Here is a 15511-nt window from a genome sequence, read left to right as displayed (position 1 = left end):
AAACGAAATAAAATTTCAAACTCGGTTCCTCCGGGGCCACAGGTTGAATCAATGTCAACTGCTCAGTAGCCGCACCTGGCTGGGGACGACTGGCTGCCCTGCAGATCTATAACATTCCCATCGTCTTAGAAAGTTCCGCTGGTTAGTGCAGGTCTGAGATTCTCTTTAATTTTGATTTTCTATTGGAGTATAGAAAATCTCCAGTATTGGGGTTGCCAGGTGGCGTTAGTGCTTAAGATCCTGCCTGCCAATTCAGAAGACATTAGTTCAGTCCCTGGGTGGGGAAGATCCTCTGGAGAAGGAAATGGCAATGCACTCCAGTATTCTTGGCAAATCCCACGGACAGAGGAGCCTCGTGGGCTATAGTCCATGGGGTTGCAAAGAGTTGGATGTGACTAAGTGACTAGGCACATAATTGACTTACAGTGTCGTGTTCAGTCGTTCAGTTGTGTCCGACTCTTTGTGACCCCATGGACTGCAGCACGCCAGGCTTCCCTGTCCATCACCAACTCCCAGAGCTTACTCAAATTCATGTCCACTGAGTTGGTGATGTCATCCAACCATCTCATCCTCTGTTGTCCTCTTTTCCTCCTGCCTTCAGTATTTCCCAGCATCAAGGTCTTTTCCAATGAGTCAGTTCTTCACATCAGGTGGCCAAAGTATTGCAGCTTCAGTTTCAGCATCAATCCTTCCAATGAATAGTCAGGATTGAATTCCTTTAGGATTGACTGGTTTGATCTCCTTGAGGTCCAGGGGACTCTCAAGAGTCTTCTCCAACACCACAGTTCAAAAGCGTCAATTCTTCAGCACTCAGCTCTCTTCATGATACAGCTCTCACATCCATACATGACTACTGGGAAAACCATAGCTTTGACTGGGAAAACCATGGACATTTGTCGGCAAAGTAATGTCTCTGTTTTTTAATATGCTGTCTAGGTTGGCCCAAGTTTTTCCAAGGAGCAAGTGTCTTTTAATTTCATGGCTGCAGTCACCATCTGTAGTGATTTTGGAGCCCAAGAAAATAAAGTCTGTCACTGTTTCCATTGTTTCCCCATCTATTTGCTATGAAGTGATGGGACCGGATACCTTGATCTTAGTTTTCTGAATGTTGAGTTTTAAGCCAGCTTTTTCACTCTCTTCTTTCACTTTCATCAAGAGGCTCTTTAGTTCCTTGCTAAACATTTAATTTACTAAATATTGTGTTAGTTTCATAGAACTGAAGTTCTTAAAAAAACAAAAGAGAAATTCCTGGGACTTCTCTGGTGGTCCATGAGTTAAGACTTCGCACTCCTGATGCAGAGGGCCTGGGTCTGATCCCTGGTCAGGGAACTAGATCCCACATGCTGCAACTAAGAGATTGCATGCCACAACTAAAAAAATCCCAAGTGCCACAACTAAGACCCAGTGCAGCCCAAGAAATATTTTTTAAAAGAGAAGTTCCTAAAAAAAAAAATAAATAAATAAATACATTTTTTTTTAAAAAAGAGAAGTTCCTAGGTCAATGTAGAACTGAGAGGCATTCATAGCAGCACTTCTATCCTCACCCGTGGAAAGCCCCCTGCACCCGTAGCTGGGGTCATGGTGGGCCCTTTGGCTGGTGTGGGCTCACCCCTGCATCTTCCTTTTACTGTTCCCACTTGCTCCAGCCTGTCTGACAGGCACGCAACCTCCTTGAGCCCTCAGGAAAGGGACAGATGACACAGCAGTGAGGAGGGAAGGAAGCAAAGATTTCCTTCTTGGCTCTCGAGTTGCTATGATTTACTTTGGAAAACCAAGGACTGATGAACATTTTCGAGAAAGCAGGTTTGCATTTCCAAAGCTTTGGAATTCCCTGGGCCTGGGAGATCTCCATCCTGGCTGCCCAGAGGCCCCAGGGTCACCTGGGTTGGGTGCGGACACAACAGAAGGCTCTAGAGAGAGACCAGGGTGGAGTGACCAGAGGAAGGTGGTGACAGGTTTCAACCCCCACTCCCCCCATGTTCTCTCTGCTATTCCTAGAACCTCCCAGAGGGCCATGTGGGCCAGAGACAATGGCCAAGTGACCGGAGCAGGTAGAAGGGCCTTTTCATCCAGGCAACAGACGAAGGACCAAGAAGCATCAGAACAGGGACCATCCTGAGTCACTGACTGGGCTAGGATCTGCTCATAGCCCCATGTGCCCAGCTGGCCCCATTCTCAGCCGCCACAGTTCAGTTCAGTTCAGTTCATTTCAGTCACTCAGTCGTGTCCGACTCTTTGAGACCCCATGAATCGCAGCACACCAGGCCTCCCTGTCCATCACCAACTCCCGGAGTTTACTCAAACTCATGCCCATCGAGTCGGTGATGCCATCCAGCCATCTCATCCTCTGTCGTCCCCTTCTCCTCCTGCCCCCAATCTCTCCAAGCATCAGGGTCTTTTCCAATGAGTCAACTCTTCCCATGAGGTGGCCAAAGTATTGGAGTTTCAGCTTCAGCATCAGTCCTTCCAATGAACATCCTGGACTGACCTTCTTTAGGATGGACTGGTTGAATCTCCTTGCAGTCCAAGGGACTCTCAAGAGTCTTCTCCAACACCACAGTTCAAAAGCATCAATTTTTTGGCGCTCAGCTTTCTTCACAGTCCAACTCTCACATCCATACATGACCACTGGAAAAATCATAGCCTTGACTAGATGGACCTTTGTTGGGAAAGTAATGTCTCTGCTTTTTAATATGCTATCTAGGTTGGTCATAACTTTCCTTCCAAGGAGTAAGCGTCTTTTAATTTCATGGCTGCAGTCACCATCTGCACTGATTTTGGAGCCCAAAAAAAGTCTGACACTGTAAACAAAAATCCCCTTAATCTTAGCCTGGCCCCAGGAAAAGTGAATTGATCAAATTACTAAGAATTGACTGAGGTTTGGTTTGTGCCACCTGGTGGAAGGAGGTTTGTATTTGTTTCCTGGCGCTGCTGTCACCAATAACCACAAACCGGGTGGCTTAAAACAACAGAAATGTATTCTCTTGCATTCTCGAGGCCGGAAGTCCAAAATCAAGGCTTTGGCAGCCTGGGGCCCTGCTCCTTCTGCAGGCAGCAGAGGAGGGTCCTTCCTGACTCCTCCAGCCTCTGGCTTTACCGGCCTCCTCAGTGTCCTTGGTTTGTAGAAGCATCACCCGTAGAGCTCTGCCTCTGTCTTCACACAGATCTGTGTGCAAATTTCACTCTTCTTTTTAGGTATTTATTTATTTCACTGCATCAGGTCTTAGTTGTGTCACATAGGATCTTCGATCTTAATTGTAGCATGTGGGATCTAGTTCCCTAACCAGGGATAGAACCTGGACTCCCTGCACTGGGAACGTGGAATCTTAGCCACTGGACCACCAAGGAAGTCCCCAAATTTCCCTCTTTTTATAAGGACACCAGTCACTGGATTTAGGGGCCCCCTCTAGTAGGACCTCATCTTAACTAACTACATCTGCTAAGGTGCTATTTCCAAACACAGTCCCATTCCCAGCTATGTGTGTGTGTGTGTGTGTGTGTGCGCACGGCGGCAGGTTAGGACTAAAATCTATCTTTGTGCTTGCATGCTCAGTCGCTCAGTTGTGTCCAACTCTTTGCTACCCCATGGACTGTAGCCCACCAGGCTCCTCTGTCCATGGGATTCTCCAGGCAAGAATACTGGAGTCGGTTGCCATTTCTTCCTTCAGAGGATCTTCCCCACCCAGTGATCAAACCAGCATCTCCTGCATGGGCAGGCAGGTTTTTTACCACTGAACCAACCAGGGAAGCCAATCAGAGAGTGTCAGTTCATCCCAATTCATATTTTGTCCTGTAAGGACCCTAACTCTGGGACTTAGTGAAGGGGTGTGATCCATGGGATGTCTCAACATCACCTCCTTCCCCCATCACGTGCTTAAGAGACTTAGGCATCCTGCCACCTGGTGTACATTTAGGGCTCATCCGGATCAAGACTGGTAGACTGCTGAGGGCTTCCTGGCAACCTCCCAGATGGCCAGTTGTTCATTGCCATGGCGTCATCTAAAGGCAGGTGATGACTTTATTCTAGCGAGACCCCAACCGCGTGGAGAGGCTGCAGAACACCTCCTTGGGAGTCTACTCACTCCCTCTATGAGGTGGTAAAAGAAGGCAGTCGGTAAAGGAGACCCCCTCCCCAGGCCAGTTCTGAGTTGAATTTGTGGTCTCTGATACCCTCTGCTGGCAAAACTTTTTATTACAACTTCATTGAAGTGTAATTTATAAAATGTGCGTTGACCAGTTTTTCAGCATAGGGTTCCACGATGGTTTTTAGTAAATTTGTCCGATTGGATAACCATCACCACGATCCAATTTCAGCAAATTTACCTCTTGTCCTTTTTTTTTTTATTAAAAAAAATTTTTTTGGCCGCACCGTACAGCAATGTGGGGGTCTGTCTTAGTCTCCTGACCAGGAATTGAAACCTAGCCCCTTGCATTGGAAGTGCAGTGTCTTAACCACTGCACCACCAGAGAAGTCCTCCCTCTTGAATTGCTCTCTCCTTTGCTCCCATCCATAGGTTTCTGACCCTGTAGTTATCTCCTTTTCTGGAAAGATCATCTAAATGTAGTCATAAGGTTGTAATCTTTTGTGTCTGGCTTCTTTCACTGAGCATAATTTTTTAAGGTTCATCTATGTTTTTGTGTGTCCATACTTGATTTCTCTTTATGGCCTAGTGCTATTTATTCTACTGCATAATGGACTGCTTTGTTTATCCAATCACCTGCAAATGGACATTGTTTCCAGTTTGGGGTGATCATGAGTAAAACTGTTCTGAGCATCTGTGTGCAGGTATGTGTGTTAGAATTTGCTTTCATCTCTCTCTGGGGGATGCCTATGAGCAAGGAATGGTAGGATCAGGTGTCTGTTTAAGTTTTTCAGAAGCTGCCAGGCTCTTTCTGAGGTGGGTGCCCCATCTTCTTTCCCCACCAGCAGCGCCTGAAGGCCCAGTTGCTCCACATCCTCCCAGTGGGAAAAACTCTTACATTAGGGGATTCCTGGTAGCAGGAATTTTGTCCTTCTCAGAAAGAGTCTCCTGGTGGCCAGATGCCAGCTCGTCCTCATCAGCCTCCAGGCTGTCCAGCTCCAGCCTTAATGTTGAAGCTCATTTCTGCCCATCTTCTGACGCTGGACACCAGAATCACAGAGTCAAATGGGTCTGGGTCCTTGTGGTGGGTGGACCCCTGACCCTTCAGTTCATCTGTTTATCCATCTTTCTATTATTTAGCATCTAGGATACTTAAAAAAAAAGTTCCACAAAGAAGTACCATGATGCATTACTTCTAAACATGAAATAAATCCATTCTTCTGTGAGCGAAGTCGCTCAGTCTTGTCCGACTATTTGTGACCCCATGGACTGTAGCCTACCACGATCCTCCATCCATGTGATTTTCCAGGCAAGAATACTGGAGTGGGTTTCTATTTCCTTCTCCAGAGGATCTTCCCAACCCAGGGATCGAACCCAGGTCTCCCGCATTGTAGGCAGACGCTTTACCGTCTGAGCCACCAGGGAAGTCTATAACCTTTAATGGTGTGTTGTCTGCAATAACACTCAATCATGCATGATGCTGTAACCTGACATTGATATAATATTGTAAATCAACCAGATTTCAATTAAATATACTCACAAGATAAAATGAAACAAAGAGAACCCAAAGATCTCAAATGACAAATGAGCATCTTCTACTGGGTCCTCGGTGCGGTTCCTTGGAATCTGCTGTGTTATTTTTCTTTTCTTAGAGTATTTACCTTCATATCTTTGAGTCAATGGTTCTCTCTCTTAATATAATTTTATTTATTTCTGGCTGTGCTGGGTCTTCGTTGCTGACAGCAGGCTTTTCTCTCATTGTGAAGAGTAGGGGCTACTCTACAGTGGTGCACGGGCTTCTCATTGCCATAGCTTCCCTTGTTGCAGGACTCTACAGAGGGCTGGGCTTCAGTAGTTGTGGCTCCCTGGCTCTAGGGCACAGGATCAGTAGTTGTGGCTCATGGGCTTTGTTGCTCCTCGGCATGTGGGATCTTCCCAGATCAGGGACGGAACCTGTGTCTCCTGCATTGGCAGGCAGATTCTTTACCACTGAGGCACCAGGGAAACCCTAGTCAATAGTTCTTAAACTTGCGGGTGAACCAGAATCACTGGTAGGGACCAGGGAGAGTTGTTAAAACACAGATGGCTGGCCTCTAGCATTGAAGTTTCTGGTGTAGGGCTGGAGAATCTGCACTTCTAGCCAGACCAGGGGTGGGGGTGGGGCTGATGCAGCTGGTCTGGTCATCCCATTGCAAGAACCTGTGTTCTCCATGGATTCACAGTGAGGGACATGACAATTCCACGTGATGACGGAGAATGTTCCCGGTCACTGACCCAATCTGTGTGTCAATTTATCCTTTATGGAAATAAATGTGAGAAGAAAATTTGGGATGAAAAAAACAAAAAGCTTTCACATGACTTGGGGTAGCAGCTTCATTTGGGACCCACTGTTTTCAACACAAGTAAGCTATTATAAAATTTCTTAAAGGGGGCTTCCCTGGTGGTCCTGTGGTTAAGAATCCGTCTTGTAATGCAGGAACAGTGGTTCGACCCCTGGTCCAAGAGGATCCCACATGTTACAGAGCAACTAAGCCTGTGTACCACAACTAAGAGCAACCAAGTCTGCACTCTAGAACCCCCTAGCCACAACTACTGAGCCCACGGGCTGCAACTACTGAAACCTGAACCCCTAGAGCCCGTGCTTCACGGCAGGAGACACCACCGCAATGAGAAGCCTGTGCACACAACTAGAGGGTAGCCCCTGCCCCCTGCAACGACAGTAAGCCCTCATACAGCAACGAAGACCCAGCACAGCCAAACATAAAATAAATAAATCTTTAGAAAATAAAATAAAATTCCTTAAAGAGATTATATCACTAGTTATATTCTTGGAAAACACAGCAGTCAAACCAGAGATACAGGAAAACGAATGAAAGTTAATGATCTCAGGCAATTAAAATCCATCACTCATGTTCTTTGATCAATGATTGGCTATGTTTCTAGTATGAACTAGGGCATAACTTCGTAATTTTTATTTTGATATAATTTCAAGCTTATGAAAAAGTTACAGGATCAGATGAAGAACTCTGAATATTCCCTTCACCCACTTTCCCCAATGTTAATAGCTTGTCCCTTTTGCGTTATCATTTTCTCTGTGTATATATGTGTGTGTGTATGTGTGTGTTAGTCTCTCAGTCGTGTCTGTCTCTTGTGACCCCACGGACTGTTGCCCACTAGGCTCCTCTGTCCATGGGATTCTCCAGGCACAAATACTGGAATGGGTTGCCATTCTCTTCTCCAGGTGATCTTCCCAACCCAAGGATCGAACCCAGATCTCCTATATTGCAGGCAGGTTCTTTACCTCTAGCGCCACCTCAGAAGCCTATGCATATATACATACATATATAAAAATTATGCATATTTCCCCCCCTAACTCAGGAGGTACATTCTGTGCTCCTGGAACAGAGCAGAACCCGAGGGGACCCTTCCAGGACAACTGCACTCCAACAAAACAAAAAACATTTAACCTCCTAGGGTTTCCTTGAATTCCAATAATAAATTCAATCAGAGAAGAGAGAAAATGCAGAAAGAAAGGAAAACAGTCAAGCAAGACAAAATAATAACGATTTAGTCATTAAACAAAGTCAAGGACTTAAAAAAAAAAGTCAAGTTCCTCAAAGGTTATAGTTAATATTCTAAGCCAGGTCCTTTGAGTTGTTTTGCTCAGACTGAAACCTCCACCAGGTGGAAGAAGTTAACTGCTTGCTACTAACAAGCTGGTAGACCCCAGACTGGCTGGAATCAGAAGGCTGATGATATTGACTCCTGATTACCTCATCACCAGCCAATCATAAGAATGTCCACCAGTTGATTGCACATCCCCACAAATCCCCTCTCACCCTGCCTCCGAAATTCTTTCCCTGAAAATCATTGGGGAGTGAGTTCAGGTCTTTACAGCACTAGTTGCCTGGACGCCTTGCTTGGTGCCTGCAATAAACGATGCCCTTTCTTTCATTATAACCTGGGTCAGTAAATTGGCTTTACTGCCAGCAGCTGAGCAGACCCAATTTGGTTGGGTAAAAGGCTTTCATCCTAAAGTACTTCGGCGTCTGTTCCCAAACACACAACTAGGTTTGGCTAGTGAAAGGGCGCCCTCTTGTGGTCACAGTTTTTCTCCATTGAAAATATTCTTCGTATAATGTGAAGTTGCTCAGCCTGTCTGACTCTCCGACCCCTGGACTGTAGCCTGCCAGGCTCCTCCATCCACGGGATTCTCCAGGCAAGAATACTGGAGCGGGTTGCCATTCCCTTTTCCAGGGGATCTTCCCGACCCAGGGATCGAACCCAGGTCTCCCGTTCTGCAGGTGGACTCTCCCATCTGAGCCACCAGGGAATCCTGTACTCTTCGTATATTGTGGATACAAATACTTGGACAGAAACTGTTTCACGAAAGCGCCGTGCTGTAGCTTGCCTGCTTGCTTTTTTCACAGTGGTTTTCAAAGAGCAAATCTTTAAAATTTTAATGACCAACTCGATCTTTGTGTATATTTGGCACATTTTGTATCCTACCTAAGAAATATTTGCCTAACCCAAGGTCATAAAGATGTCTCCTATATTTCTAGATGTTTCAGTGTTTTATCTATCACATTCAGGTCCATGATTCACTCTGAACTGACACTTATATGCTATATTATGATGAAGTTTTTGTTTCTGAATAGACTGACATGCTCTTAAAAGGAAGATATGTAAGAATTTCCAATTCTTCCAAAATTGAGCTTGTTAATTTACTTTTTTTGTGTGGTGGGAGGGAGACTTGAGGGCCTGTTAATTTAATGCAAACGATCACTCACCTAGAGCCAGACATCCTGGAGTGTGAAGTCAAGTTGGCCTTAGGAAGTATCACTACGAACAAAGCTAGTGGAGGTGATGGAATTCCAGTTGAGCTATTTCAAATCCTGAAAGATGATGCTGTGAAAGTGCTGCACTCAATATGCCAGCAAATTTGGAAAACTCAGCAGTGGCCACAGGACTGGAAAAGGTCAGTTTTCATTCCAATCCCAAAGAAAGGCAATGCCAAAGAATGCTCAAACTGCTGCACAATTGCACTCATCTCACACGCTGGTAAAGTAATGCTTAAAATTCTCCAAGCCAGGCTTCAGCAATACGTGAACTGTGAACTTCCAGATGTTCAAGCTGGTTTTAAAAAAGGCAGAGGAACCAGAGATCAAATTACCAACATCCGCTGGATCATTGAAAAAGCAAGAGAGTTCCAGAAAAACATCTATTTGTGATTTATTGACTATGCCAAAGCCTTTGGCTGTGTGGATCACAATAAACTGTGGAAAATTCTGAAAGAGATGGGAATACCAGACCACCTCACCTGCCTCTTGAGAAACCTGTATGCAGGTCAGGAAGCAACAGTTAGAACTGGACATGGAACAACAGGCTGGTTCCAAATAGGAAAAGGAGTACGTCAAGGCTGTATATTGTCACCCTGCTTGTTTAACTTATATGCAGAGTTCATCATGAGAAACGCTGGGCTGGAGGAAGCACAAGCTGGAATCAAGATTGCCGGGAGAAATATCAATAACCTCAGATATGCAGATGACACCACCCTTATGGCAGAAAGTGAAGAAGAACTAAAGAGCCTCTTGATGAAAGTTAAAGAGAAGAGTGAAAAAGTTGGCTTAAAGCTCAACATTCCGAAAACTAAGATCATGGCATCTGGTCCCATCACTTCATGGCAAATAGATGGGGAAACAGTGGAAACAATGACTGACTTTATTTTTCTGGGCTCCAAAATCACTGCAGATGGTGATTGCAGCCATGAAATTAAAAGATGCTTACTCCTTGGAAGGAAAGTTATGACCAACCTAGACAGCATATTAAAAAGCAGAGACATTACTTTGCCAACAAAGGTCCATCTAGTCAAGGCTATGGTTTTTCCAGAGGTCATGTATGGATGTGAGAGTCGGACTATAAAGAAAGCTGAGCGCTGAAGAATAGATGCTTTTGAACTGTGGTGTTGGAGAAGACTCTTGAGAGTCCCTTGGACTGCAAGGAGATCCAACCAGTCCATCCTAAAGGAGATCAGTCCTGGGTGTTCATTGGAAGGACTGATGCTGAAGCGGAAACTCCAATACTTTGGCCACCTGATGTGAAGAGCTGACTCATTTGAAAATACCCTGATGCTGGGAAAGATTGAGGGCAGGAGGAGAAGGGGACGACAGAGGATGAGATGGTTGGGTGGCATCACCGACTCGATGGACGTGGGTTTGGGTAGACTCCGGGAGTTGGTGATGGACAGGGAGGCCTGGTGTGCTGCGGTTCATGGGGTTGCAAAGAGTTGGACACGGCTGAGCAACTGAACTGAACCAACTGCAGCACATACTGGCCACCATTCACCACACATCTGAGGTTCTCTAAATGCCTGAGATGACAGACTTACAGCTATGAACTACCCATAGATTCCCCAGGCCTGTCCCAGCCTCACCTCAGTCATTCTGGCAGCCCTCCAGTACCAGAAGCATTCTGCCTAGAACCTGGAACAAGGCTAGGGTTGGGTCCTCAGAAGGGGTGGTTAGGGCAGAGTAGAGGCTTCTTTGTATGTGATGAGAATCAAAGATCTGTGCAGGGTCTAGGGAGGCAGAAGAGACAGGTGCTCACTGCCACTCTCCTGTTGACACTGAGATATATTATATCTATTATATATATGCTCTTTATCAATATGGTTAAATTTTTTGCCCCTCCCCACTGGAATCTAAGAAGGATGAGGGCAAGGATTTTTTTCTTTGTTTACTCTTCTTCCCCTATGCAGAGAACAGAGATTGGAATACAGAAATGCTTAATGAGCAATTTTTAAAAAAATTTTTTAGTTCTACCAGTTTATTGCTACCAGCCCATCTCCCTCCACCCTCATGCCCACGTGCTCAGTCATATAACCCCATGGACTGCAGCCCTCCAGGCTCCTCTGTCCATGGACTTTTCCAGGCAAGAATACTGGAGTGGGTTGCCATTTCCTTCTCCAAGCATTTTTTTTTTTTTTTTGAGGAATCCACATGCTTTATTTTTTTCCGGCGTACGTACACCCAGTGCAAAAAACAAAGTAGTCACAAATGTGAAAACACGAGCTAGGTCGCCATCCAGTGACCACGATAGGCTATTACCAACATAGTTGGTATTAACAAAGGTAAAACGTAGAGAAACGAATAAAATATGACCCCATGTCTGGAAGAAACAGATTTTCGGGGAAGAAACATTCCAACAATGGGAATGTTTTCTATAGGCGTGTGTTAGCATGAAGAAAGTGTTCGGAGAAATACACATTTATTGCTTTTGTTAGTGGCCGTTCCTTATCAGAGTAACCTGTGCGCTCAGGGATAAAGCGGGACGCCCGGCACCCTTCCGGTAATAACCACGCCCACAGCGGCGGAGAGGGGCGCGGCCAGGCACTGGGCCCTATTGCGTCCCAGTGAGCTGTGATTTGAGATGACAGCTCACAGTCAGGAACTGCCCACAAATCAAGTTTCTCTGCTCGGCGATTGGAGGACGCGGTTGGCCCACCCATCCTTGAGGCTCCGCTAATCCCAAGCCCTGGGCCTGCCTTTTTTTCCGCTACCAGCAGCCCCGGAGCCGGAAGCAGGAGCGGTGTTCTGGGACCCGGCGGCGGCGGCGGTAGCTTCTGCTGTTAATTTCACCGGCCAGGCTGCTTCCTCTGAGGGAGGATTTTCCTGTCACCACCTCAAGGCCTGGTCCTGTGTCTGCTCCGGCCGAGTCTGGAGGAACGGCCGGCGGCGCCGGGAATGCGTCAAAGGGCGGGGCACAGTTCAAAGGGCAGAATTGTTGCTGGAAGTTCGAATTGCCGAGTTCTGGTCGGTTGGAGGCTGGTAGCACGGGAATGAACCCCCGTGGATTTGGTTGGGGGCGCGAGATTTTCTGACCCACTTTAGGATTTCGGGGGTGTGCGTGTAGATGAGATGTAAATACAGCGTCGTTTCCGTTGGCTCAGAGCAAAGCAAGCCACGTGCAAATGTAACGTCGGCTCTGGAGGGCGGCATCGTGGACTCAGGTCCTATTTCCTTGGGAACCACAAAGATAAGATGCCTGTCGTTTGTGTATCGAGAGTACATAACAGTACCAGCATTTTAGGAAGTACTGAGTGTGATGTAAAGTGTTATTTAGTGTCAGTTCGTCGTCGTGGTGGTCATCCTCATATTAAAGTCTTAGACCCTCTTAAGTGCAGGCAGCAGGACAGCAGTTTTGACCATGGATTTTGGAGAAAAGACTAGTATCAAATGAATGGTCTAAAGCAGTGACTTCTCATCCCTGGGGCAATTTTATCCCATCCCACCCACAGGCTTGACACTACCTGGAGACATTTTCTCTCACGTGACAGGTGGAGGTGGGGTGTTACTGGCATCTGGTGGAAGCCAGAGGTGCTTCTCAACACCCTATACTGAATGGGGCTGCACTTATCACTCAGAATTATCTCCAGTGCTTAATACAGCAGATACCAAGAAACCCTGTTTAAGTAATGCACGATGTGGAGCAGACATTCATTGTTTAGTCACTAAGTCGTGTCCCTCTCCTTTGAGACCCCTTGGACTGTAGCCCGCCAGACTCCTCTGTCCATGGGATTCTCCAGGCAAGACTACTGGAGTGGGTTGCCATTTCTTCCAGGGCATCTTCCCAACCCAGGGATCGAATCCAGGTCTCCTGCGTTGGCAGGTGGATTCTTTACCCGCTAGAAAAACCCCAGATACTCAGTAGGTATCATACTATTTTTTCCTGTGGTCACACTGGGCAGCACGTGGGATCTTATTTTCCAAAGGACCGAACTTGTGCCACCTGCAGTGGAAGTGCAGAGTCGGACCGCCAGGAGAGCCCCCTTATTATTGTGAATTTTCAGAGAGAAATGATTTTCTTTCAGATCCAAAGTAATTCTTTAATCTCAATGAAACACTATTTACATATTTGCTTTTTAATGAAATAAAGAAGTATAGAGAAGTATTACACATTTTATCTTTCAGCCATATTTGTCACACACATTTGTAAACCAGTAAATTCCTCCTCCTCTCCCCCTAGAGGTGGCCATTTCTAATTTGACATGTTGTCTTGTAGTCTGTGTGTACATAAGATTTCTTTTTAAATGTGTTCAAAAACTGCTGTTAACAATCCTGTGCATAGTCACCTCCAGCTTTTTCCCCCCTCTTCCTGCAATGTTTTTTTAATTCTTTTGCAACATGGGGCATGTGGGATCTCAGCTCTGGGACCAGGTATCAAACCCATGCCCCTGCACTGGAAGTGCTGTAAGTGGGGAGTCTTAACCACTGGAATGCCAAGGAAGTATTTGCAATGTTATTTTAAAGATTCAGTTTTTATACACCAGGGTTTCTCAGATTCAACATTTGGTACCAGATGGCTTTTTGGTGGGAGTGTCCTGTGCGCTGTAGGGTGTGGAGCAGCAATCCCAGCCCCTAGGCACGCTCCAGCAGCAGCCCCTCCCCAGTCAATCATGATGTCCAAAATTGTCTCTAGACACTACCAAAGTCCCCCCTACCCCCCAGGGGCAGAATTACTCCTGGTGGAGAACCAGTTTATACATGAAGATGTAATTAGTTGCTGACATCTGCTTTGTATGTGCCATATTTAGCCATTTTCTTTCTGACCATATTTTCAATTTTCTCAATGTTTTTATTTTTGTTACTGATTCAGGTCCTTGGACTCTTCAACAGAAGTTGTTAAGAGGCCAGATGAGGAATTCAGGCAAGGACTGAATTACTGGGACTCCAGCTGCAGAAGGAGGGAGTGAAAACAAGTAACAGGTGCCCTCACTGGATCCTGGAGGGGTGGTGGGCTGGTCCCTTAAAAGGGGTCAGGGTGGGGGCAGGTCCATGAGTTCAGCCCTGAGTGGCTTAGTGGGTCTCACCCCCTGGGGGTGTGGGCAGGGATCATGCATAGGACCTTGCTTTTGACCCCAACACCTTGTAAGTGGCAGCTGGGTTTTTGTTCATTTTGTATCTTGTTCTTGGTAATTTGCCCCAACTGCTCATGTGTGCAGTTATTTTTAGTTTCCCCTGTAGTTTCTCTGTATCCTGTTGTTCCAGGGAGATGTCTGTTAGGGTGAAAGCACTGCAGCAAAGGGGCCCAGGTCCAAACCTGTCTCAATCTATAATTGGGAATAAATTCCCCTTTTCTTTTGTTTCAAATTGAGACATGGCTAAAACTAGTGAGTCAGTTTCTCAGCAGGATACACGTGAAGAAAACATCTGACAACAGAAAATAGGAGAGTTCATATAAAAATGTAAAGCTATTAAACATAGTAGGTTTATCATTTAGAGCAGCCAGCTATAAGAGAAAATGTTCACAGGGGCCAAATATATGCAAAAGTGCTTATCTCAATTATGGAAGTATTCAAAACAACAAATGCAGCATCATTACAGCCTCTCAACAATGCAACCAAAGGCAGAGGTTTCCCACATTTGTGGCTGCCATATTACATCTGCCATGGTGGAGGAAGGAAACATCCCCTATTAGAGGAACAAGATGCTTCCCACAGAAATCATGTAATTAGGAGAATCCTTGGACATGAAGAGGGCCACATAATATGAGAAAATTACCGAGGGATCTTCTGAAGCCTCAGGTGGCCTGATAGACCCCAAAGAGCCACAGGAACATGCAGGGAACTGTATGATCCTGAAAACCAAAGAGGACCCATGATGAGGGGCCTTATCCACACTGCTGAGCAGAGTCCACACTGCTGCCCAGCAGGTAAACTACATCAAACATGTGTCTGACCGGGGCTGTTCCACACAGGCAGAGCCAGAGGTGAGAAAGCAGTGCTGGAGCTCAGGCCACCAGGCTGCCCTGCAGCTCTGTCTCCTGATGGTACAGAAGAGTTGAGAATCATGGCTTCCTCACTCCAGCTCCAGACTTCATGCATCTTCCTCTTCTCAAGAATTCTAACTCAGAATCACTAACAGAAGGACTCTGGATATACAGTTTCCCACCTTACCCAAGATGACAACACAGTTCAGTAGAATCTAGACAGCAGCTTTCATCTCCATGCCAACAAGTCATTCTTCTTAACTCAGTGTTTTGTGTCCAATTTCTAACTGAGGTCAAGGACAATGAGCAGAGGCCAAATTACAAACATTACCAGGCAAGACAGAAGGTCTTTCAAGACCTTCCACAATTACTGCCCACCTTTCCTGTCTCTTGAAAAACCTATATGCAGGTCAGGAAGCAACAGTTAGAACTGGACATGGAACAACAGGCTGGTTCCAAATAGGAAAAGGAGTACGTCAAGGCTGTATATTGTCACCCTGCTTGTTTAACTTATATGCAGAGTACATCATGAGAAACGCCGGGCTGGAGGAAGCACAAGCTGGAATCAAGATTGCCGGGAGAAATATCAATAACCTCAGATATGCAGATGACACCACCCTTATGGCAGAAAGTGAAGATGAACTAAAAAGTCTCTTGATGAA

The 15511-nt window shown here is 45.9% G+C and overlaps 1 long non-coding RNA gene across 1 annotated transcript; it reads left to right on the top strand.

Moving 5' to 3' along the window:
• Positions 1-11530: 11530 nt before the first annotated feature.
• Positions 11531-15343, top strand: LOC122440216. The gene is made up of 3 exons (XR_006269066.1): positions 11531-11893; positions 13737-13846; positions 14838-15343. It is a non-coding gene; the product is annotated as an uncharacterized LOC122440216 (long non-coding RNA).
• Positions 15344-15511: the final 168 nt, after the last annotated feature.

Source organism: Cervus canadensis, chromosome 4 (assembly GCF_019320065.1).
Source record: "Cervus canadensis isolate Bull #8, Minnesota chromosome 4, ASM1932006v1, whole genome shotgun sequence".
Lineage (NCBI taxonomy): Eukaryota > Metazoa > Chordata > Mammalia > Artiodactyla > Cervidae > Cervus > Cervus canadensis.
The sequence above is the reverse complement of the archived record's forward strand: the minus strand, read 5'-3'. Positions and strand labels throughout refer to the sequence as shown.